Source organism: Podarcis filfolensis, assembly GCF_964270895.1.
Source record: "Podarcis filfolensis genome assembly, chromosome: 6".
Lineage (NCBI taxonomy): Eukaryota > Metazoa > Chordata > Lepidosauria > Squamata > Lacertidae > Podarcis > Podarcis filfolensis.
In genome coordinates this window covers 62,425,554-62,448,800 of record NC_139609.1, presented here as the reverse complement: position 1 = coordinate 62,448,800, position 23,247 = coordinate 62,425,554, and the positions used below count along the sequence as shown (strand labels likewise).

Below are 23,247 nucleotides of genomic sequence, written 5' to 3'. Positions count from 1 at the left end.
TGTTTGTGATGCCTTATAGCAAAAAAAAAAAAAAAAAAGTGTCATGGAGATAATGCATATGTGAAATGCTACCTTTGTTAAAATGATGAAAATCCACAGGGCATAAAGGGTACTGCTGATTTTAGAAAGGACTAAAACAGAAAGTGAGTGATTTTTTAAAAAGTATTATATATATATGAGATTTTTAAAAACCGGAAAACATGTAGGTATATTACTCTTCAACACAAATCAAAATATCAATTTATCATTTTGAACAGACAAATATTTTCTCTTCAAGTTTTATTTTTTAATGCTTGTAATAATTCAAGGCAAATTCTCTCTGTGTGTGTTTGGATTCTAATGGCAAAAAATATACCTTCAATGGAGTTGCATATGCATGAATATGAATATTCATATGAATATCCTTTGCCTGGCTGTGTGGCATGAAGGCCGCTCCTTGCAAGTCCCTTTCCACCTGGCCTAGGGAGCGGGACACACACAACAGTCCTACTGAAGAGGCTCCTCTTGAGGCTAGAGGAACACCCCTCTGCTGTGGGGCATGAAGGCCGGTTACTTGCAAGGCCCTTTACACCTGGCCTAGGGGGCGAGGCCCAGACTCACCCAGCCCTACTGAATAGGCTCCTCATGAGGCCGGAGGAACATTGCCCAGCTATTGCTTTATTGCTTTAATATGCTGTAAACCACTTTGAGATTTTTATTTTTATTAAAAATATTAAGCGGTATAGAAATTTAAAAATAAACAAATAAATGCTTAAAATTTCCGCACAGTGTAAGGCACAGTGAAGTGTGTTGTGGTGACTGACTTGAGTATGGTGGCTTAATTGTTTGTGGATTGTAATCTATGACAAGGGTGATAGATTACATTATTCTCAGGATACTTCTATTCTCAAACATTATGCCATCCACTCTTGAGTATCTAGAAGTAAAGTCTTCAAAGGTATAAAGCACTTGAGCTTAGATGATACCAAATCATCAGTGGCAGGGGAGGTTGCTGAGGGATGTATGGGCTTCAAGAAGATCTCTTCTGAAAGCAGATTGTCAGTGATTTTTACCTTTCCAGAATACAAATGGTAAATATGTGAAACACAGAGACAAATCAATTTCTTCTTCTTTTCAAGTGAAATTTCAAGCATTTTAAAACCACCCATTGATTACAATTAGGGCCAGATGTTGCTTTATGGACTCAAAGAGATCAATACATAAATATTGCTTCATGATGTGAGGTGACATTGCAGTTCATGTCAGATCATTCAGATGAGTACTGAGCTGTATATGCCCTAACCTGAAACACATTACTCAGAAGTTAGCCCCACTGATTTCACTGTAGTAAGTTTAATATGGTGGTCTATGTCAAACACATTGTGGAAATGTTATCTCTATGAACGCACACAAATAGGAACACACACATATACCTGCAACTGAGAATTGTGTCTCTGTAATCAGGACTCAGTATACCTGCTTTGCCACTGGAAGTTCAGGAGCAGCTTCCCTCTGCAAACCATTTAATGTGTGTGGAACTGTACTCCATTGAAATTCATCGTAGAATCAAATACACCACAGACTATAGTTCCTTTTCCCCACCTAGATGGGTGAGAACCAGCTTGACTTTAGAGTAGGCAAATTTGGCTTTCAGGGATCCGATGTACATACTGAGCATCTGTGTCCAAGTCCTGTGTATCTCTAGCCTAATTCTATTTAGCAGTTGAGAACTTTGACTATTTAATTTTGAGCTTTCGTATCATTGGGCAGGCAGGGTCGGGGTCCTGCAGAGGTACTGCCTTTGAGGGATGTTCAGGATTGGTAATTCTGCTTAGTTGTCACAAATATATGTGAGGCTGGACTGCTGCAATGTGACAATGGGTTCAATAAAACAGTGCCAACATCTTCACATTAAACTGAAAGTGGGCGTCTGCAATGACAGAATTCTTGCTGAGGTCTGGGTTTCTAAGGAATATCACAAAGCTGCAGCCTTTTGAGTTTTTTCAAAATTGCTCTAAAATTAAGACTAGGAAGGAAGTGGGAGAAAAGAATACAGGCCTATACATTTTTGGAACTGAGCACTAAATCTTTCAGGGCAAATAATGGATGCTGACAGTGCAAAGGCATTATTTGGTGCTGTTTGAAATTTGCCTGTCCTTGTTTTCCCACTCTGTGTCTCAGGGAGTTGAAAGCTATGAAAAGGCAATTACATTTGCTGAATGATTAGTGGGAGATGTGACATTTGTGTATGTCGAAAATGTTTAACTGCATTAACCTTTGCAAAATTTACACTGACACCTTAAAAATTATACATCTTGTGCGCCACTTGAAAAATCTGAAATGCCCTCCAATGTAAAGCTTATTTATATTTGCTTTTTTACAAAATAAATGGCCCTCATATTTGAAGAGAGTTTTGCCAGAAAGTTGAGAGTGCTGAAGCAAGGAAAGTCAAGTGTATGAAGGTGCTTGGTTGCCTCCCAATTGGAAAAGTGAAGTTGAAAAGCAAACAAAACCCTCACAGAATGCAAATTGCAAGAAGAAGACAAGTTCAAATACAAAATGCATAAGGTATTTAAGTCTCAAGGAAGCAGCTTGCAAACTTTTATAGACCTCTACTTTAAAAAATAATAATACACAGGATGTCAGTAGATTTTCAAAATGTTTTCCCCAAATATATTCAAAGCGCAAACAGGCAATTAAAATGCTCTATGCCACTCTTCTTTTCATTGCCACGTCCCCCAGCATGCTCAGTTTCTGCTGGGACTGCTCACCTAACCAGGTTTCTTTCTTCTCTAAAGAGTCTTCCTCACTGGCGTCAATGTGAATGCTCAGCTGATTCAACTCCATGCCTCTTGTGCTTCACTCCACTGAAATCTGATTTGTTATGAGACAGACTCCGGTGGAATGAAGGACAACAGAATCCATGGAACTTTCTTTGTGTACCTTGGTGACTGGGGCAAACAAACATGTCATGAGAAAAACAGTCAGTAGCAGACACAGGTTGAGTGAAAATTAACACTGGAAACAACATTAAAGGCAGTATTTGTACAGCTCTCCCCCCTCAACCTGATACCCTAGATGTTTTAGATGGAAACTCCCATCAGCTTGGCCAATGATCATGGATGATGCACATTTCTGCCCAAGGCTTCTGAAGGGCAGCAAGTTGGGGAAGATTTGTATCATCCATGATCTTATTGTTTACTTAATATACTTTATGCTTGGATACTCCCCCCCCCCCCATTTCAAACTATTCCTCCAGTACATCATCTTTTTGTTTAGCACACAGGGACATTGAAGAGGATTTGTTTTGCTCTGTATCCTCATCCTCTTTAGATTTATCCTTTTGTCATGAACTCTATCAACAGGCAAGAAATTCTGAAGCACTTAAAGGATTATCCGTATGCTATCTTTGCAGCAGAGATCATTACAATATCTCTGGGAAAGCTTGCGGTTATTATTCATTTGTTGGACTTGTCTAGTTTTGAGGATCAGATGCTTCACATCTGTGCATTTGTCCTCACATTTATAATAATTCAGAAATACCGACTTTTGAAATGGATGAACATCTGTAGGCAAATAGTTAGATAACACTTAGTATAAACAAGCCCCCAGCAAAACCTAATGGTTTATTTCTAATCTTGCCTAGAATCTTTTCTCTCTTAGGGTAAATTCAGGTGGCTGATGTTTTCACACTACTGTATCTCATTTTCAGTCACAATAGGTAGTGTCCACATGGACATCAGTTGCCTAAAGGGTCTAGCATGTAATGGATCCTGTTACTTCTATACTTTCAACAAGCTACCAAAATGTCACACAAGAATTCAGTGTACAATGTAATAGACATGTGACACAATGCAATAGAAAGGGCAGGCCACAGTCTTATGCAAACAGAGTGATATGGACAGAAGTACTGGGATAGTTATGGACTGAAAGCAACACCTACTTTATTGTTTTCACAATCTGCTATTGTGGTAGATAATTTGTTACACCTAGGACAGGGGTTGGTTTTGTTTTGTGGGTGTGCCTGAGGAACCCACTGGAGATAAAACTGCTGTTTTATTACACCCTGTGGAAATACAGAAGAAAATGTGGGTATGACCCCACATTTACAGGGAAAAGTAATCAAAGGAAGAAAATTCATGAACAAGGGAACATTCAAAGTTTTCGCAGACATAGAAGGGTAATTCATACAGTGAAGTTTAAAATGGCGCTATTCAAATGAATTTCAAAGAGAGCAAATCATCATTTTCATCCTTTGTGGGAAGACGAGCTTGCTTTATTTCACAGCTTGTTGACTTAATTGTGGAAACTTTTATTTAACATTCACTCTCGGATGTTGAATAGCAGCTTCCATTTAAAGGTGCATCTTTATTGATTTTCCAAATAATACAAATAAAAGAATAGAAAAGCACAAGAAAGGGTGGGACCAAAAAAGTGCATGAAAAAATGAGTTAAAATAAATGTCAGAAAAATCACCACGAGAAAAGAAATAATCATTTCCACTTTACATAGGAGGAAAGAAAACCTTATATCTAAGAATACCTTAACTAACATTTTATAATTCCCAATCATTGATTTAGCAGTCCAGTCCAGTCCTCTATATTTATTTGTTTAATTTCATAAAAATGATAGCCCATTTGATTGTAAAAAACAACAAACCTCAAAGTGGTTCTCTAAGAGGTGAGCCTCACTGAATTTAATGGGACTTGCTCCTAAGTAAGTGTACATAGGAGCATAGGACAGAGTTCATTTTTCCTAAATCTCAAGAAATTGCATCAATATCATCTTTCTTTCACATCCTATACACATTTACTTCCAAGTACATGTGTATAGGATTGGGTTCTTTTTAAATGTTTCCAAATAATGTTCCTTGTAGTGTCTAATAAATGGGTCCAAGATCTATGAAGCCAATTTAAGCCCTATACTGACAGAGTTCCTTCCTAAATTTTTAAATCATTAAGAAATAAATGTTTGGCATTTACTTAGAAATACATCCCTAGTGAGGCATAATTCTGAGTATAGGTGGATAGGATTGAGTTGCAAAAATGTTTAGAAAAGTAGCTTTGGTATAAACGGATTGTGTTGTGAATATTCCCCTGCAGAGATAATGAGATCTTGTGATAGCGAGCAAAGATTCTAAATCCTGAGTTACTAAACCACAGAAGTGCTGATACAGGTCTTCAAAATGCTTGAAGGCTTTTCTTTTAATGTACAGACCTGCTTTTGCAAGTCCTCTCCCTTGGGTATGTTAAGACTTGTTTAGAGGTTTTTGGGAACTTCATAAGAACAAAAGGAACCTGTCTGCTGAAATTCCTCCCTGCAAACCTGACTTCTTTGTAATGCATTTTCATTAGGCATGTTTCTACGGGTCTTGGGTGAGATCAGCCCCCAAACTCTCAGCTTCCTTCCCAAAGTGTTAACCCTTTCCAAGGCCAAGCCTGTAGGGTGCATGAAACTTGAATAGAATGGAAACCAAGCTGAGGACATTAGTAATGCTCCCAGCCAATAACTACCTAATAAGCAAACTGCAGGTTACCAAAGTGATAATGGCTGCAAGAATACGATAGGTGTTGTGGCGATGTGATGAAGCACATTCCACAGAAGGAGCTGACATCCAAAATTCCTTTTTGCAGGATCATTAAACAAGTGTACTAAACCATACCTGTTTGATAGAGCTTAATCAGAGCTGTTTTAGACAATCTTGCATTAGTTTCCAAGAGAGTTTTGAAAAGAGATGGTAAAGAACTATTACTATATACATTTGCATCCAAATTTCAAATCAAATTCTATCGGAAAGGTCTGAGTGAACTTAAAAACTGTCCTCTGAATGATCTTCAATGTTTCCTGGGCACATTAATGCAAGCTATATCCTAATTTATTAGGCAGAGCTACCATATGCTCAAAGAAAGGAAGACAGCTTTCTTCCCAAAAGCTGTCTTCTGTGCTCAGAGAGGACAATATTTCATGTGCTGAACTTTCAGTTGTTTCCATGTGTCTGAAATCAGTGCTACAGATACATATTCTCCTGATGAGAGGCCTCTCCAGTGTCATCCCCTAAAATGAGCCCCACAAGGTTGTCCATTTCCTTGTAGAAATGAATGTATGGAGGGGTGAAGCCGTGTTTGCTACCTGACCCCAATCTCTGCTATGTGTTCAAGGCACCATTTGCACAAGAGCATATGCTCCTATCAGAGATGTTTGACATTGGTGGACTCTCCTTCACTGGAGGATTTTAAGCCATCTGTCTTGGATGCTTTAGTTGAGATTCCTGCATTGCACTGGGTTGGACTAGAAGACCTGTGGGCTCCCTTCCAACTCTACAGTTCTATGATTCATATACCCAAACATGTGTAGGCATTCTACTTGTAAACTATACGCTCCATTTTTGCAGCTGATGCATCATGCATAGAAAATGAACATATGCTTAGGTGTATGTGTGTCTAGAAAACCAATGCATGTTTAGGTTCCTATGAACATGGGCATCTTGGGAATATCAGAGGTGGGCTAGCAGTCCACAACCTCAACCTACAACCTGCAATCTCAACCTCCCTCCATTCATTTATATAATGGAATGAATGTTTGAAAGGGTCCATGCATTATACATCAAGCCAAGTCATTGGAATGCCAAGCTTTTTCATTTGAAAATCTTTCTACCTTTTTATGTTTGCGGTGCTTGCTGCACAAATTGGACTGCCTTCCTTGGAGATTTCTAAGCAGAGGTTGGATGGCCACCTGCCATGTATTATTTAGTTGAGATTCCTGCACCCCAGGGGGTTGGACTAGATGACCCTCAGGGGTCCTTTCCAACTCTACAACTCGATGATTCTTTGATTCTAACCTGATTCATGTGGCTGGCTTTGAAGAGCCCAGAGTGGTTATTCAAACCATTCTTGAATGAACTGGCTGGTTTTAGGCAGCTTTCTGAAAGATCAATTCCCCAAAACTTTAAAGCTGTTTTGAGGAGGTCTTTCTCCTTTCCTTTTCATTATATGATGCTGTGGGAATAGCATATGAGCACTTGGGGGGAAGAGAGCGGGGGGTGGGGGTGAGAATCTCCCCATACTGATCAAGACATTCTGCCAGTTATTTTTTCTGCTTACCTTTCAACATCAATGAAAACAGCAATTTATCCCTGTTTAAATTCAAGGTACTTTATAATCCTAGACAAATAAATATGGATTTAAGACCTTGGGTCTTTTTAAGGAGAGAATATTAACAAGACTGGTGATCAGTTGATACTGCTGTAGTTCATATTGCTTTGACTTTCTCACAGCCATTATCTCTTCAGAGAATCTTGGGCATTTTAGGGGGGGGGGGGGAATTCCCTGCCTCCCGCCACCATCCCAGCTACAGATGGAATGTGTTGAAAATCTTTCTTAAGGGTGAAATCCTGGGTCATTCAGGCCAAGTCTCTTTACAGTAAAGGTTTTGTGAGTGTACCCAAAATGAAAATTAAGGAGAAAATGGACACATGCACAGATGCTTGACACAATACATTGCCTTCAATGAAATTTGGAATTTGGCTGTTGGGGTACATCTAGATGAGCACCATAAAGCAATGTGTATATACAAATAAATAAGCATGTTCTTCTCTGCTAATTAAAATGGGACTGCACAGATTCCTAAAGGTAAAATGCAACAGTTTTGACATTCTGCATTCCATATTCTTTTTCTTCCTGCACCTCATTTCCTGTTATACTTTCTGCAGCTTCAACATGTTTACTTGAAAATACATCTCTCCTTTTTACTTACTTTCAATTAAGTATATACAGGCTTTGAGACATAGTATATCCTTTCCAGTCCTGTCTCTGCAGTAACATAACTCCCTATTCTGTCCTTTCCTTAACTATCAGCAAATGTTTACATTAAAGGATAACAGCAGCAACAACAAACAAATATAACCATACTGTATAGTAACTCACCTGTATTTTGATCAGTTTTGAATAGTTCCAGGCCTGGGGCATCTCGGCTTTTACTTTAAGCCATTACAAAAACAAACAAACAAACAAACAAAAAAATCCGAATCAAGAGAAAGAAAAAGGAAGAGAAAATATAATATAAATTACCCTTTGCTTTAAAAAAAAAGTTGCTCTAAAAAAAGTAAAATAAAAATAGAATAGAATAGATTTCAATCAAGGTTATATTGTTCATACAGATAGGCAGGGAAAATAGAAGAGAAATCAGTTGAGCACTGAAAAAGAAAAGAAAAAGAAAGCAATAAACTCTTGTTAAAAGTATTTTAAAAACAATACAACAAGCAGCACAGATATAGGACTAAATGTCTGCCCATTCAAGGTGGTGTCCATCAGTGTGAGTCTTTATTTGTCTTATGCATCAGGAGGGTTCCAGTTACCTAAATAACTTAACCAATAGGGAATGGAATCTCTCTACCTGGTTCCACCCACCCAGAACCTCACCCTCCAGGGATAAGTGCACCTTTGCATATCTGTTAGCAAACCTCACTTTTCCTCTGCACTCCATACCTTTTTTAAGTAAAGCCAAACCCGCAGAAAAGTGGCTCTTGAAGGGGATCCTTTTGAGAGCCTGCAAATGCAAGCTGACTGTCTCCAGTGAAGCGGGGGGTCTTTTTTCAGTCTGAGATTTTGCTATTAGAGAGGAAATTGCGGTGTTAGTGAGGATTTCTCTCGCATTTATCTGCAACACGTTTACTCCTTCTTTTGTGACAGGATTTCTTGGACCCATGAACACAAAGGTGGTGCCTTTCAGATGCTGTAGGACTATTATTATTTTTATTTAACACATTTATATACCACCTTCTTTTCCAAGGAGCTCAAGGTGGTATACGTGGTCTCTCCCTCCCCCACCCCGCATTTTTATACTCACAACAATGCTGTGAGGTAGGTTAGACTGAGGCAGTGACTGGCACCCAGTCACCCAGTGAGCTTCTTGGCCATGTGGTGATTTGAAACCTGGTGTCTGAGGTCCTAGTCTGACACTCTTAACCACTGCACCACAATGGAGTACAATTCTGACCATTTTTGACCAACCATTGGTCATGGTGGCTGAGGCCTATGGAATTTGGAGTTCAAGAGCATCTCAAGGCCACATGTTGGCTCTGCTGGTTTACATTACTATCATATAAACCTACAAAGGAGTCTAAATATAACATTACATGAAGACAAAATGAGACAAGTGATTAACTTACAGAGCAGTGCTTGAATAACAGAGTGGCAGAGTGGGCTCAGCCACTCTACCTTTTATCATGGCTCCCTTAGCTGCTGTTTTTAAAAGGATAATGGGCAGGGGCATGATTTAGCTAAAACTGGAAGGAATCATTGGTTGGTCTTATGAATTAAGGGTCCCTCTACTTCCTCCGCCCCCAAAACCTATACTGTTGTAGAGAGACATTGGGAGCGGGGAACCCCTCAATTGTAATGAATCCCTAGCTTATGTCTATGTAATGGGTGGGCCTCATTGAAATCAATGGGGTTTAACACTGAAAAGACACGTATTGGATTGGACTGTAGACATTTTTGTCCTGCTAATCCCACATTCCAGAACTGAGTACAAAATTGTTTTCTTGGCCAAATTCTTAGAGTCCCATAGAAATGACTGCTACATTGAATTAGAGATTAACAGAAACAGAAGCGGAAATTTCTGCAATTCTCATGGTCATCTGAGGTCAGGAATGGAAATCATGCAAGTGAATGAGCAGTATTTGCTTTCATAGTTTGTTTTTTTTAGTCTGCAAACATTATGAAAATAATTGCATTTTTCCTGTATTAATTTTGACATTTCCATTCCATAGAAATGCATTGAAATTGATTATGTAATTAAAGGCATTATTACGCATGTAAGCTTTGGCCATAGTGCATAGCGGGACAAACAATGTAGGCTTTAGCTGAAGCTGAACTGTGGTGGAATGGAAACAGTGCTGATTGCAATGAAATGCCTTCTTACATCCTAAATTGCAATAAACCCAAAATATATGTTAATCTACCTATTGGCTTCGGTTGGACTTCTCAACCATCTAGCTCAAGATAAAGGTCAAATATTAGATGTTCAGTCTATACTTATTAGTATTACAACAGCCAACACAGATGAAATACAGGGGATGTAGATAGCAAAGCCATCCTGCTAAAAACTGAACCTCAAGCTCACTGAAGCTGTGAAGAATTAAATTACCCAGATGTCATTAAATTATTATTGCACAGTATACGATACTTGCTTATAGAAGGATGTCAATCAAGAAATGTTCTTACTGATCCATCTCTCCCAAGCACATTTCACAGTTCACCTTTGGGGAAAATATGCTTGTGTGGTCCTGAAGCTTTGTTGGTTTTGACCTCTACATTTGTCCAATAAATGAAATCAAGTTATTTACTTTGGCTGCTGGTTTGCAGGATCACACGCAATATAGGAAAGCTCAGGGCCACAACATCTCTTGGAATTGTCCACTGTAAATCCAGACAACAAACAGCTGGAGAGTAATTGTATGAAGGCTTTTCATCCCCCAAACCAGGCCTTGAATTTATTCATGACAGGTGAAAAACTGTCTTCTGAAGGAGCTGCCTATTCAGGAGTGAGGAAGTATCCGGTTCCATTCCATTGCCATTGTAATCTTACTTCTAGCAAAAGAATATATATGTTACTTGGGTGGCTGCCGCAGGTTTTCAGTGCCACACAATTATTAAAATATAACTGTGACACTTTGCTACTTCCCTACAGCAAGGAATGTATCATATTCATACAAGAAAAAGAATCCTATCCAAAAGGATCAAGCTCTGAAATCTACATTTAGCCACAGACTGCCCATTTTCATTGTACTATATGTTGATTTATATGCATGTTGCATTTTTGCTGTTGATTCTAGACAGAATAATGCTATTTATTAGGAATGTGCTCTGTGGGTTTGTGTCATCCTAAAGCAGTTTCTAGAAACATGCACAAAGTGGGGTGGATGTGGTTTGAAAATAGATTCACTGTGTTTCAAGCCACAGTGCACAGAATATGTGTTTAATTTAAGGCTGAACAAAACATCTGCATTTTGGATTGCTAAAAATACATTTCCAAGGATTGGTTCAAATTAGCTGATTTTTCTAAAAGGGTGAAATTTGCCAAAAGTATTGCAGAAACTCAACACTGTCCCCCAATGTTCTGCATTCTATAGATTATAACTTGTGACGTGTGTGCTAAATTAATTTGCCTGGGTCACATAAAAGCAAATTGCCTCAAAAACTTGTGAATTACATATCCCTGAAAAGTGCTGTGAATAATCTAATCCCACCACTGGAAGCTAAATGGCAAGTTGAAGCTTGCATCTTTTATACCACCTGCCTCTGTGCATGACGTGGACTTATTTCAACACAGCCCTCTGGGTTAGTAAAAGCATACTGGTGGTGGTGACACATCATAGGATCAGTTTATAGCTCACCAATGCTGATAGAAAGGCCAATTGTGGAAGAATCTACCAGGTTGCCTGAAAGGCCCCAAGAGACATGCAGTTTATTACTTGCTGAAAGTTGGAAAATTTGAAACATTGCTCTCCATTCTGCTGACTGCCAAGTCCGGTTGTTAGGGGTTGCAAACAGAGCTTGTGATTCATCGAATTCTAGCCATTTGCTTTAAGAGCAGCAATTAGAGGTTCCCTTTGATTAGCATCCTTTTTCAATAATCGTAGGCGAGGTGGGATTTTTTGGTTCTCATCTGCATAGAATCAACCACAAGCCAATTTTCTGAGGTTTGCGCCTCATAAAAAAACAGAGCAACTGAACAGCAATATAGATTTCATTCAGAAAGACAGTGCCGGCTGCTTTAATTGTTAAACTAAATGTACCAGGCAGTCCCCAAACACCTCCAGGGTAATAGAGCCTATAGAGCTAGTAGTTGTGGTGACTGTGTTAAGGGTCTCAGAAGGGATTCTCCGAAGGAAGGAAGATAAATAATTTTCAAGTGAAACAATTAAGGATGGGTTGTAATATAATTGTAGAACAATATCCTAGGGCCCTAAAGGTGCTTGGATTTTACTTCTTCATTAATTAAAGATAAGCCAGGATGGTCATGTTTAATTATTTAAAGATTCTTACCAACATTTCTGGTCCTCATACACAGAGGAAGATTTTAGCTTATTTTTACTATGAGTCCCCCCCCCCCCTCCCATACACACAGATAGAGATGCACTACCATGAAGAGAAGACTCCCTGGAAAAGACCCTGATGCTGGGAAAGATTGAGGGCACGAGGAGAAGGGGACGACAGAGGACGAGATGGTGGGACAGTGTTCTCGAAGCTACTAACATGATTTTAACCAAACTGCAGGAGGCAGTGGAAGACAGGAGTGCCTGGCGAGCTCTGGTCCATGGGGTCACAAAGAGTTGGACACAACTAAACGACTAAACAACAACAACAACCATGAAGCTACAACTGCATTTTAAGAGTAGATCTCCTTACATGCAGAGTGAAATGATAATAATGCAATGCAAAAGATCCACATTGCATGGAGGAAACACACATGCAGAGGCAGAAAGGGGGTTATAATCGTAGGCTCCAATAATTAGAGTCTAATTGATTTAGTTTGGTGGGAAGTTTGTACACAGCTCAATTTGAGACAAAGCTTTATTGGTAGCTTAGCCCTGGAACTTCTTTCTAGTGTCAATTTGCAACAAGAAGGGCCTGTTCAGATACATTTGTTGGCCTCCTTACCAAGATTTGACCTGAACCGAGACTGATATGTACTGATATGTCTGACAATATATGTTGGCATGTTTAACTTATCCCACCACTTCTGAAGGAGGAACTGCCTAACCAGAGGTGCCAACTTGAACAAAACATTGGGGGTGGGGGGGAGGTAAGCCCTGACCTGAATAATTGACCATATTATGTTGTACGTGCACACCATTTAAATGGCAACGCCCATCAACTGAGGGGACATTATTTATTATTTTATTTTAGGGGGGAGCAAAAACCCCTTGGCTCCTAGGAGTTGGCTCCTATGCGCCTAACTGAAATTCTAACTGAATGTTTCTCTGTGTTTCCACTGCTAAGAGAGGCCTGTATGAAATGACATGGGTGAGAGTGACTGCATCAGTACAGTGGAACATTTTGCCCCATGAAGCCTAGATGGCCTATTAGCTGGCTGCCTTTTGCTGCTTGTGGTGTGTCTCTGTGTGTGTATAATTCCAGCAGGTTTTTGCTGTGAAGGTTATGTTTCCTCTTTGACTTTTGTTTTATTTTTAAGGCATATTTTATACAATAAAATAAATAAATTCAAAAGATGCATGATTTCAGGTTTCTCAAATGGGATTTTAAGGACATGATTATAAAAACACTGCTGCATCCTTTCTTTACCCACCCATGCTGTCTATCTCCTAGAAAAGATAGTCGAATCACAGAAATCCTCAGGCATACCTAGAAATTCAGATGCCACATTGCTTAGATGCCATGCAGCAGCCACCTGAGTGATTGCAACTACTCTCGGAGCTATAATCATGTAATCATTTAGACTATTACTTTCAAGATTTTCCCCAAAGTTGGCAGTTTTTTTTCTTGTTGCCAACAAAATCGTGTTCCATCCTGTAATGAGCAACAAATGAAATAATCTAACATTCAATCTCACCATTTAAAAAATTAAACACAAGGATAGAACCCTACAGACCAAGGAACTGTAAACTTCCCAACCAAACAGCACACGACTCAACAGGATTATGTGGTGTTGACTTTACTATTTTAGAAACTTCTAAGCCTAATATCAAACCTTGCCGCTTGTATATATGGAAGGACGTGATTTACTTTCAGATCTTACCCCTCCCATCCACAGTTCCTGTGATTCACCCACTTAAAATTTTGCACAGTGGCCCAGATCCAGAAATCTTAATCTCCATGAGGAAATGGGTTCCTACAAGCTATTTGGTATGCCAGGTGTGCAAAAGGTATGGTCTTGTGTGGGGAGTGAGGAGCCTAGATTGCCAAGCAGTGAGACAAGGCATGTCAGTATCTAACACCTTACCCCATCACCATTCTCATTCTTTCAATTTTAAATCCTGTTTCTGCTTTTGGGCTTTGCATAGGCAGTGAGAATAGGACACTGGACTTTTAAGGCCATTCGCCTGATCCAGCAGACCTCTTAAATTCTTTTCTTTACTTTTTTGCATGTCCAGTATGCAGTAGATTCCAGTGGGGGTGGGGAAGCTGGAGTGCTCATTCCCAGCTACTGAATATGTCAGAGTCCCCCAGAATAGCTTTTATTGAATGAGGGAATAGCAATTACCCGAGTACCTTTTAAATTGGAGAAAGAAGTACAACAATCCAGACAGTAATCTGAGAGTTCCTTTCTCTGCCACAGATATTCCATGACAATCACAGAGCAGTTGATTGCTAATGCTAGAATATATACCACACAAAAATATTATGTGTTATTAGGGCAATACCTTTCTTAGGCCAGTCAAACTATCACCAAACAGTGTGCAAATGTTTCTGTTCTCTTGAGCAGGCTAGATGACAAACTAAACTGGTTCTCTGGATCTTTGGCCCATAATAGACCCTAAATTGATAACTAACAGAAGGTCTCTAAAAATCTGAGAAAGTGGAAAGGGTGGTATCACTGTTGTACTGGAAGCTGGGGCTCCAGAAACCTCAGTTCATTTCCAATCCTTGTTGAAGCAAGTTGCTCACTGTCAATGATCCTTGATGCTGCCACAGCTCACCTGCTTTGGGACCAGAACTGGATACACACCAATAACGTGACAGAAGGAGGCTCTTTTTGTGTAGCCATTCCATAACTATCTTGATATCCCCTCCAAGACGAGGCCAAAAACCAGGCTGTGTTTCTTCTGGCCTGTGCTCCTGGGCAAAATCAAAGTGTAAGATTATGGCATCCACAATGGCCACTGTACGCTTGTGTGAGAAAATGGGAGGTTCCAGCTTTCCTGGGGCAGTTGAGGGGTATGTCATGATCTATAACTGCACAGGCACCTGAACAACAAATATCTGCATCTCAGTTACAAATCTGCAAACTAAGTAACCTGCATTGTCATCTCTTATGAGAAAATCATTGTGAAAGAGCTGTGGAGTATGAAGTAATCTAGAAGGCCTGGGAAAGGACAGAATCGATTAGCGTTTGAATATCTTTAGGATAAAAAAGACGCTTGCTAGATGAATCATCCACCCTAACAACTGAAATAGCCTTGAGGGTGAACACAGAAGGACAGAATAATTCCTATGTTTCTTCCAAGGCCTAAAAATAAAGCTTTAGTCTGCAGGCCTTGCCCTGCCCATGTGGCACTGTGATGGATGTGGGACTCTGTAATGGTGACATAAGGTGATTATTCAGCTGTTAGGAAACGAAGTCTAACTGTATTCTGGCTATTGCTTCTTTGAAATCCTGCACATTTCATCATGGGAAACAACAGGTTCCTTGAGAACCTATTGTCTCCCATGATGAAATGTGCAGGATTTCATCAGCATAACACACCTTTCTCCACTACTTGGAAACTAGCACTTTCCAAGGCACACTTTTCAAACTACAATGGGAATTTGGCACCTTTTGCAAAAGTGTGTTCTGGATGACAATACCACTAGACTGTGGGAAAGGAAAGAAGCATCCCTTTGTAATAATAATAATAATAACAATAATTTATTACTTATACTCCGCCCATCTGGCCAGGCCTCCCCAGCCACTCCTGGCGGCTTCCAACAGAATATTAAAACACAATAAAACATTTCTACTGAGAATAAGCCAAATGATTTATTTACTGTATATCACATGTTTCATCCCTGAGTTGAGATAGTTAGGAATCTAAATTAGGTAAAATGTATAATACAAGAAACAAGGAATGTTGGAAATGTAAAGAAAAGGAGGGAAATTTCTATCACAAATGGCGGAATTGTAGTAAGGTAAAAGCTTATTGGGAAATGATATATAATGAGTGAAAGATAATGTACAAAAATACCTTTGTTAAAAAAACACAGAAGCATTTTTGTTGGGTATAGTAGATGAAGAGATTCCGAAGAGAGACCAAAAACTGTTTATGTATGCAACAACGGCAGCAAGAACTCTTTTAGCTCCCAAATGGAAGCAACAAGAAAAACCAGTGATAGATGAGTGGCAGATGAAAATGATGGATTATGCAGAACTGGTAAAACTCACCGGGAAAATCTGAAACCAGTGTGATCAAGCTGTTCAAAAAGACTGGAGTAAATTTGTACATTACCTACCTGAAGGACAATTGTATGCAATTAACAACACTAGCAGGGTTGCTGTAAGAAGACTTGTAATGTTAATGATTATTACCTTTTTATATTTATTAAAAAAATTGTGATAATTGGAAGGAGTAAAACACAAATTGGAAGATGCACAAATGCTATGATGTAAAAATGAATTATGAAAACCATGAGGTGGGAGGGAGGGAAGTCGATAAGCTCGTATGAGCAAATACGTAAAGAGTACAACAAGGATGTATTTAAATCTTATAAAATAGAAATTTAATAAAAAATATTATAAAAAAGGAATGACATAGTAAAAATGAGGACATCATGGTGTTAGAGGGCAAATGACTGAAGGAAAATGTAGCTGTTCTGTTGCCATCATTCCAAAACAGGGAAAATTGGGCAGATAATGATAGAATTGGGCAGATAATGATATAATCATAGAATTGTAGAGTTGGAAGGGATCCTGAGGGTCAGCTAAAGCACCCAAGACAGATGACCATCCAACCTCTGCTTAAAAACCTCCAAGGGAAGAGAGTCCACAATCTCCCGCAGGAGTTTGTTCCACTGTGGAACAGCTCTTGCCATCAGAAAGTTACTCCTGATGTTTAGTCAGAATCTCCTTTTTTGTAATTTGAAGCCATTGGTTTGGGTCCCAACTTGCTCCATCTTCCATGTGACAGCCCTTTAGATATCATATCTCCTCTCAGTCTCCTTCCCCCCCTCCCACTCCCTCAACTGTTCCTCATAAGCATGGCTAGGCAAACTAAGGCCTGGGGGCCAGATCTGGCCCAATCGCCTTCTCAATCTGGCCTGCGGATGGTCCAGGAATCAGTGTGTTTTTACATGAGTAGAATGTGCCCTTTTATTTAAAATGCATCTCTGGGTTATTTGTGGGGCATAGGATTTCGTTCATTTCCCCCCAAAAAATATAGTCCAGCCCCCCACAAGGTCTGAGGGACAGTGGACCAGCCCCCTGCTGAAAAAGTTTGCTGCCCCCTGCTCATAAGGCTTGTTTTCCAGACCCTTTCTTAGAGGTGGAGCTCACCATTAGCAGTGGCAGTAGCGCAGCTTTCTTTCAGAGCAAGATTTTGCTGCTGCTGCTGCTGTGTGTGTTGGCAGCCTGACCACCATTTTGCAATGCCGTGGAATTAGCGTCACTCTGGGATATTTAGGATGACTTACACACACGCACACATATTCAGAGAAAATTCTGCGAAGTGGCCTTCTTTTTCTAAGAAATCTTTCTCTGCAGACAGGTTTCAGGTTAGTTGTAGATTGCATGGCAAAACTTGTTTTGTGTGACTAGTTGGGGCAGCTCTGCGTATTTGTATGCACATCCAATGGAAATAAGTGTTGTGTGGAATGATACCATTCACATCTGAATGTCAATCCGATTTCACATTCTGCCCCAGGTCAACTATGTGCGGTTTGAGGAGAATGAGGGAGCATTGGCTTGTTTGCCTCAGCAATAGAGACATTTTCTTTCCCTTGGCACTTCCCCCCTTGAAAACTCTTTAGCACCCTTTAAAGAAGGGGTGTAAGAAGTTGCCATATGGGGTGGTGATGGAATATCATATCAGGCTAATGCTAATCACAGCAAACACACAGAGAGAGGGTGGGGAAAGAGCGCATTTATAGCTGACACATACAAAAGCACTGATAGTAACTGATTTTGAAAAAGTAACAGTAACTTGCAGCAGACCTCACTGGCCAGGTTTGTTTGGTTCTCCTTTCAATGCCTTTAATATCTTGCCAGCAGATTCAACATGTAAAACCCATCTCTATGCATCACACATAGTAATTGAATCATGGTAGAATACACCTCCTTATCACCCGAGGCACTCAAGAAATTGCAAAGTTTGCTCGTCTTGTAAACCACTAGAATTTGCCCCATAGCAAAATAACAAACTAATGCAGAGCAAGTTTTCCCTCAGATTAATCATGATAAACATTTTAAGCATTGAGAAGAGAAAGCTTAGTGAAATTAGCTATCTCTAAATTTATGGCATGTGAAGTTCCTAGCCACGTAGAAATCTGCTTAGATGTTATTTTTGGAATATTAACATGATTTTGGACTATTTAGGTGGAGTGGTGGGATAGCAATCTTTTAAATACATAAATGCATTTGCCTCATTGTGAGCGGATTTGACGAAAAACAATGAGAATTAAACAAACTGTTTGCTTTTTGGACAAACCATAATCTGAAAGTGCTTGGTTGGTTTCTGTAGAAATCATAATCTTAAAGAAATATGAGTGTAATACCAGTTGTGCAACATTGCATATATTTCAGCCATCCTTTGCCATCTTTACAATATATGCAAAAACTTGCACAACAAATGTTTATTATGTATGAAGGTAAAACAAAAGTATCTTGCACTGAGGCAGCAATGCTATTTATTATTATTTCTTTGCTACTTTGACTAAAAGAATACTAAAAAATTAAGCTGATTTCCACCACAGGTGCCTGATGTCCCTAGCTAGTGCAGGGAGGATGAAAAAAATGAACACAGGAGATTGGCATTGGGTTGAATTAGTCATTGGGCATGCATTGGGCATGCATCCAGCACCAGGCAGCCCACATGCTGCCTGACAGGAACCCAATGGGGTCGACCTTGTCCTGAGGAGTCACGCCCAACATGAACCGGGTGCCACGACCCAGCATAGGCTGCCATTGGGAGAGGTGTATTGGCCCATTGGTATATGTGGGCTCCCAGACAGAATCACCCCTCCTGGACCCCTTTAACAGTGAATCCCCATGACTAAGTATCCAGCCAAATGCCTTATCCACCAAAGTTGTGACAGTTGCTATGAGATAGGTCAGGTCAGACATGCCCAACCTTCAAGAGATTGAGATCTACTCTCCTCAAATCAAAGTTGTTGAAGCTTTTTGGGGGGGTTGGGGTTGGGGGGATTCCACGATCTACCATGGACACCCCATGATCTACCAGTGGATCACGATCTGCCTGTTGGACATCCCTGAGATAGGTGAAAACCTGCAAGCTGCCTAATTTGCTTGCAGGAGAAAATTCATCCGTAGTCCCAAATACAGTGAGTGAGTAAACTACTTCAAGGTTCATGGGCGCATTCCCCCACTGAGTGGGCTCCAAACACACTGGGTGGGTGGGTGGAAAATCCCTCAACAGTCAGTAAATATGGCATGGGTGCTCCTGCCCCTGCCCCAATTGGCCTTGCAGGTCAGGCCTGCAAAGAAAGGAGGGTCTAGCATGGCTAGAGGTGGGTAGCACCAGGTGAGCTTCCCTCCTCCAGTTGTGCCAGAAGTTGGCAGTCCCCCAGGATCAGTCACATCCATGCCACATGGCAAATGCTGCTCCTCTGGCGCCCCAGCTGAATGGATATTCTAGGACCCTAAGTGGCATTATATTCAAGCCCCCTGCCATCACATCACTTCCTGCTTGGAATATTTACTCTTTCTTCATTCTGCATAAAACCTGATACCAGCAGTTCACTCACTTGATTTCCTGTCCTTTCATCCACGCAAATCTTTCTGTATATTTGTGCCCTATAATATGTTCTGCTGCGGCTTTACACTTGGCTGTCTACCTGCAATTTGGAACACAACTGTGAATAAACCAAGCCCTTTCCTTTCTGAGGACATGAAGACACATGCTGACTTATCCAATGCCAGTTAAAGGCATGCCTTTGGGAATGCTCTGCTTTGAGCGTCATTCAGCTCTGGATTGCCCCGACTTGTTTGGTAAAGCTGCCTTGAACAACAGCACATATCTGAGCAAAGAGCAGCTATATTTATTCATGGCAAAGTAACACAGCTGCAAATGAAGAATGAACCCAAATTGGTAAGGAATTTCAAACTACAGTGGTACCTCGGGTTACATATGCTTCAGGTTACATATGCCTCAGGTTACAGACTCCACTAACCTAGAAATAGTACCTCGGGTTAAGAACTTTGCTTCAGGATGAGAACAGAAATCGTGGTCCGGTGGCCCGGCGGTAGCAGAAGGCCCCATTAGCTAAAGTGGTGCTTTAGGTTAAGAACAGTTTCAGGTTAAGGACAGACCTCCGGAACAAATTAAGTACTTAACCCAAGGTACCACTGTACTTGTGTTGCAGCCCTCTGCTCTCGAAGTGAAACACTAACAGTCCAATCCTATATACATTTACTTAATTCACATTTTGTTCAAAGAGATTACATATAGAACTATATGATACAAAACAAAACAGAGATTCCAAAATAAATGTTTCTCTTTAAATCCTCTTGTGAGTAGGAGAAGTGGATCTTTAGGAAAGATGGGCAGGGATGTTCTAACCAGCCAACAAATTAACTTACCGGTACTTTGCTCTCTATGGTGAACACTGGTGTCCCCTCTGGGGGTATCTCCAAAGCTCAGCTTGATAGGGAGAATGATTAACCTCTTGCCCTCCTTCTGAGTTTTGAAGGGAGGAGAATTCAGGTCAGACATGCTGGACTTCAGACACACTTCCAAAGCCAGGAGCTGGGTTTTGGGGCTGCTCTAATTTCTCTCAGGAAGAGGAAGGTAGTGCTCATCCTTGACCTCATGCTGGGCTTCAGAAGCCACCTGCAGTCCCACAATTTTAACCACCAAGGATAACTCAAATTTGTGGATTCTTGTGCTTACCTCTTCCCCTGCTTGCCAATTTCACCCAACAAACCTTTTCGTAAGTTATTTTAGCATAGATTCTCCCTGACCTGCCCCAGATATGGTCTAGCAGTGCTTTGCTTCTGAGTAGATCTGCACAGGACTGGGAATTCTAATTTAAGGTGGAAATCCAAACAGCGTGATCTTTATTCCAGATCAATTAAACCAGAGGACTTTTCTCTGACTCTGCCCTCTGATAGTTTACCCTGAGGGAATCCTCAGTGGCAGGGGAAGATAGCTGACCCCTGATCTTGATAGTGTTACTTCTTTTTTATATAAATATTTTTGAATTAATTTTTACATAGTACATTTCAATTTAAACATATCATTCACCTTCACATTTGAGATTTTCTGAATCCCTTGACTTCCCCCATTGTATTTTGAACTTTACAAGTACAGTGGTACCTCGGGTTAAGTACTTAATTCGTTCCGGAGGTCCGTACTTAACCTGAAACTGTTCTTAACCTGAAGCACCACTTTAGCTAATGGGGCCTCCTGCTGCTGCTGCCGCCGCGCCACTGGAGCACGATTTTGGTTCTCATCCTGAAGCAAAGTTCTTAACCTGAAGCACTATTTCTGGGTTAGCGGAGTCTGTAACCTGAAGCGTATGTAACCTGAAATGTATGTAACCTGAGGTACCACTGTATTATTCTAATCCTGCCAAAGTTTTAAGTTGTTTACAGTGTTACTTCTTATACAGCTGCAATCGTGAGGGAACAGAATAGACAGGAAAACAATGAAGCACTGGAGTAAGTTCTACTTAGGTGTTGAGAGTGAATTCTGAAACTGAATAATGGAGAATTGAAATATACCATGTCTGACAGGTTGGGCACAATTTAGCCAAGGAAAGGCAAAAGCCCGATGCTAAATCAAATAGAGTTTGCAGCTGTAGTACCTAAAGGAAAGAAGAAGCTTGATCTACAAAAATTGCAGGAGCAGCCAATTATCTAACAATGTTTATTCCAAACATCGCAACAGTAACTATGCCATTATGATGTTGCTCTTTCCTGGATAGCAGTCCATAAGGCAATTTTTGAAAAGTTAAAGCAGCTACGTTTAATTATTACAATGGGAAAGAGGCAGCTACCAATTTTGCAGGATTAGCTGTGTTGCCATTGTAGAGAGACTCGCTTGTTACCCTTGTTTGGAAGCAGTAATGCTTGTGGATACCAGTTGCTGGAAACCACAGGCAGGGAGAGTAAACTTGTGCTCAGGTTCTGCTTGACGTTTTCCCACAGGGACGTGGTTGGCCACTGTGAGAACAGGATGCTGAATAAGATAGGCATATAGAAACACACACAAAGGCCCATGTTACATTGACAATTCCCGCCCCCAAAACACTGCTCTTTTTTTCTTCTTTTTTGAAAAATGTTTAGATGTGCAGGGGTATGCATGGAACAACTAAGAGGAATAGACTTCAAGAAAACACCTCTTGGTAGTTTATTTACTAATTTTGCAGATCCAAAACTGAATAAATTTAAAATTGTTTCTGCTAATGATAGGAGCATTGCAAATCCTGAAATATACAATTTTGCAGAGATAGTCCAATTGTCTCCAGGATATCAGGCAGGGTTCTCTCCCAACCCTGGGGTTCAACTTGGGGTCTTCTGCATGCAAAGCAGTTGCTCTACCACTGAATTATGACCGCTTTCCATAAAATGAATTTGTGAGGCTGCATGTGACTCTGAGGCTGCAGGTTATCCACCTGTGCTCAAATGGTGATTTTGTAAATCTGTTTCTGCCAGCTGAATTGGCTAAATCCACTGCTGGCATTGAGGGTTGTACAGAATTCTGCTCATAGTAACTTACTGTGATTTCTTTTACTTTAGGCAATTGAAAATGCTTCCTCAGCAGTGCTTTGTTTGTGTCCTTTGGTTCTAAATATATTCTGATCTGGTCTTTGCTAGGCTTTTACACAACTATTGTATTGAATAATTGTTATGTTTTGACCATTGCATCAAGGAAGCAAGACTTCTTAGCTGTGGTTCCCTGTCTGTGGAAAATGTTCCCCACTGAGGTCTGCTTGGTGCCTTTGCTGACATCTTTTTACCACCAGGCAAAAATTTACCTTTCCACCACACTTTGAAGGATTGTGATTATTTTATTTTGCTTTTAGTGTTCTACTATATGCTTTCTACTGCTGTTAAGGTGGGGGAATTGCTTTGTGTAATATTTAAATTAATTGCATGTGGGGGGGTTGTGTGTGAATGTGCTTATAATATAATACAGTTTTACTTACACTTATAAATTTGTTGTAAGTTGCAAGGAGACCTTTCATGTGACAAGTGATTAGCAAGTTTAAAATAATAAATGATAATGCAAATCAGTTTATTCAGAACATTACTCCTCAGCATCACCACAACTTTCTGTGGTGCATAAACTACAGGCAGTACCTGCATATATATTGCAGACTTGTACAATCCAACAGGCCTATAGGAGAATACAAGCAACTGTATTCTGTAAAT

The 23,247-nt window shown here is 40.2% G+C and overlaps 1 long non-coding RNA gene across 1 annotated transcript; it reads right to left on the bottom strand.

The window, feature by feature from the left end:
* Positions 1–684: 684 nt before the first annotated feature.
* On the bottom strand, positions 685–8,293 carry LOC310765237. Its single transcript, XR_014549506.1, has 2 exons — positions 7,902–8,293; positions 685–1,581 (listed from the first exon to the last, which is right to left on the bottom strand). It is a non-coding gene; the product is annotated as an uncharacterized lncRNA (long non-coding RNA).
* Between the last annotated feature and the right edge of the window lie 14,954 nt (positions 8,294–23,247).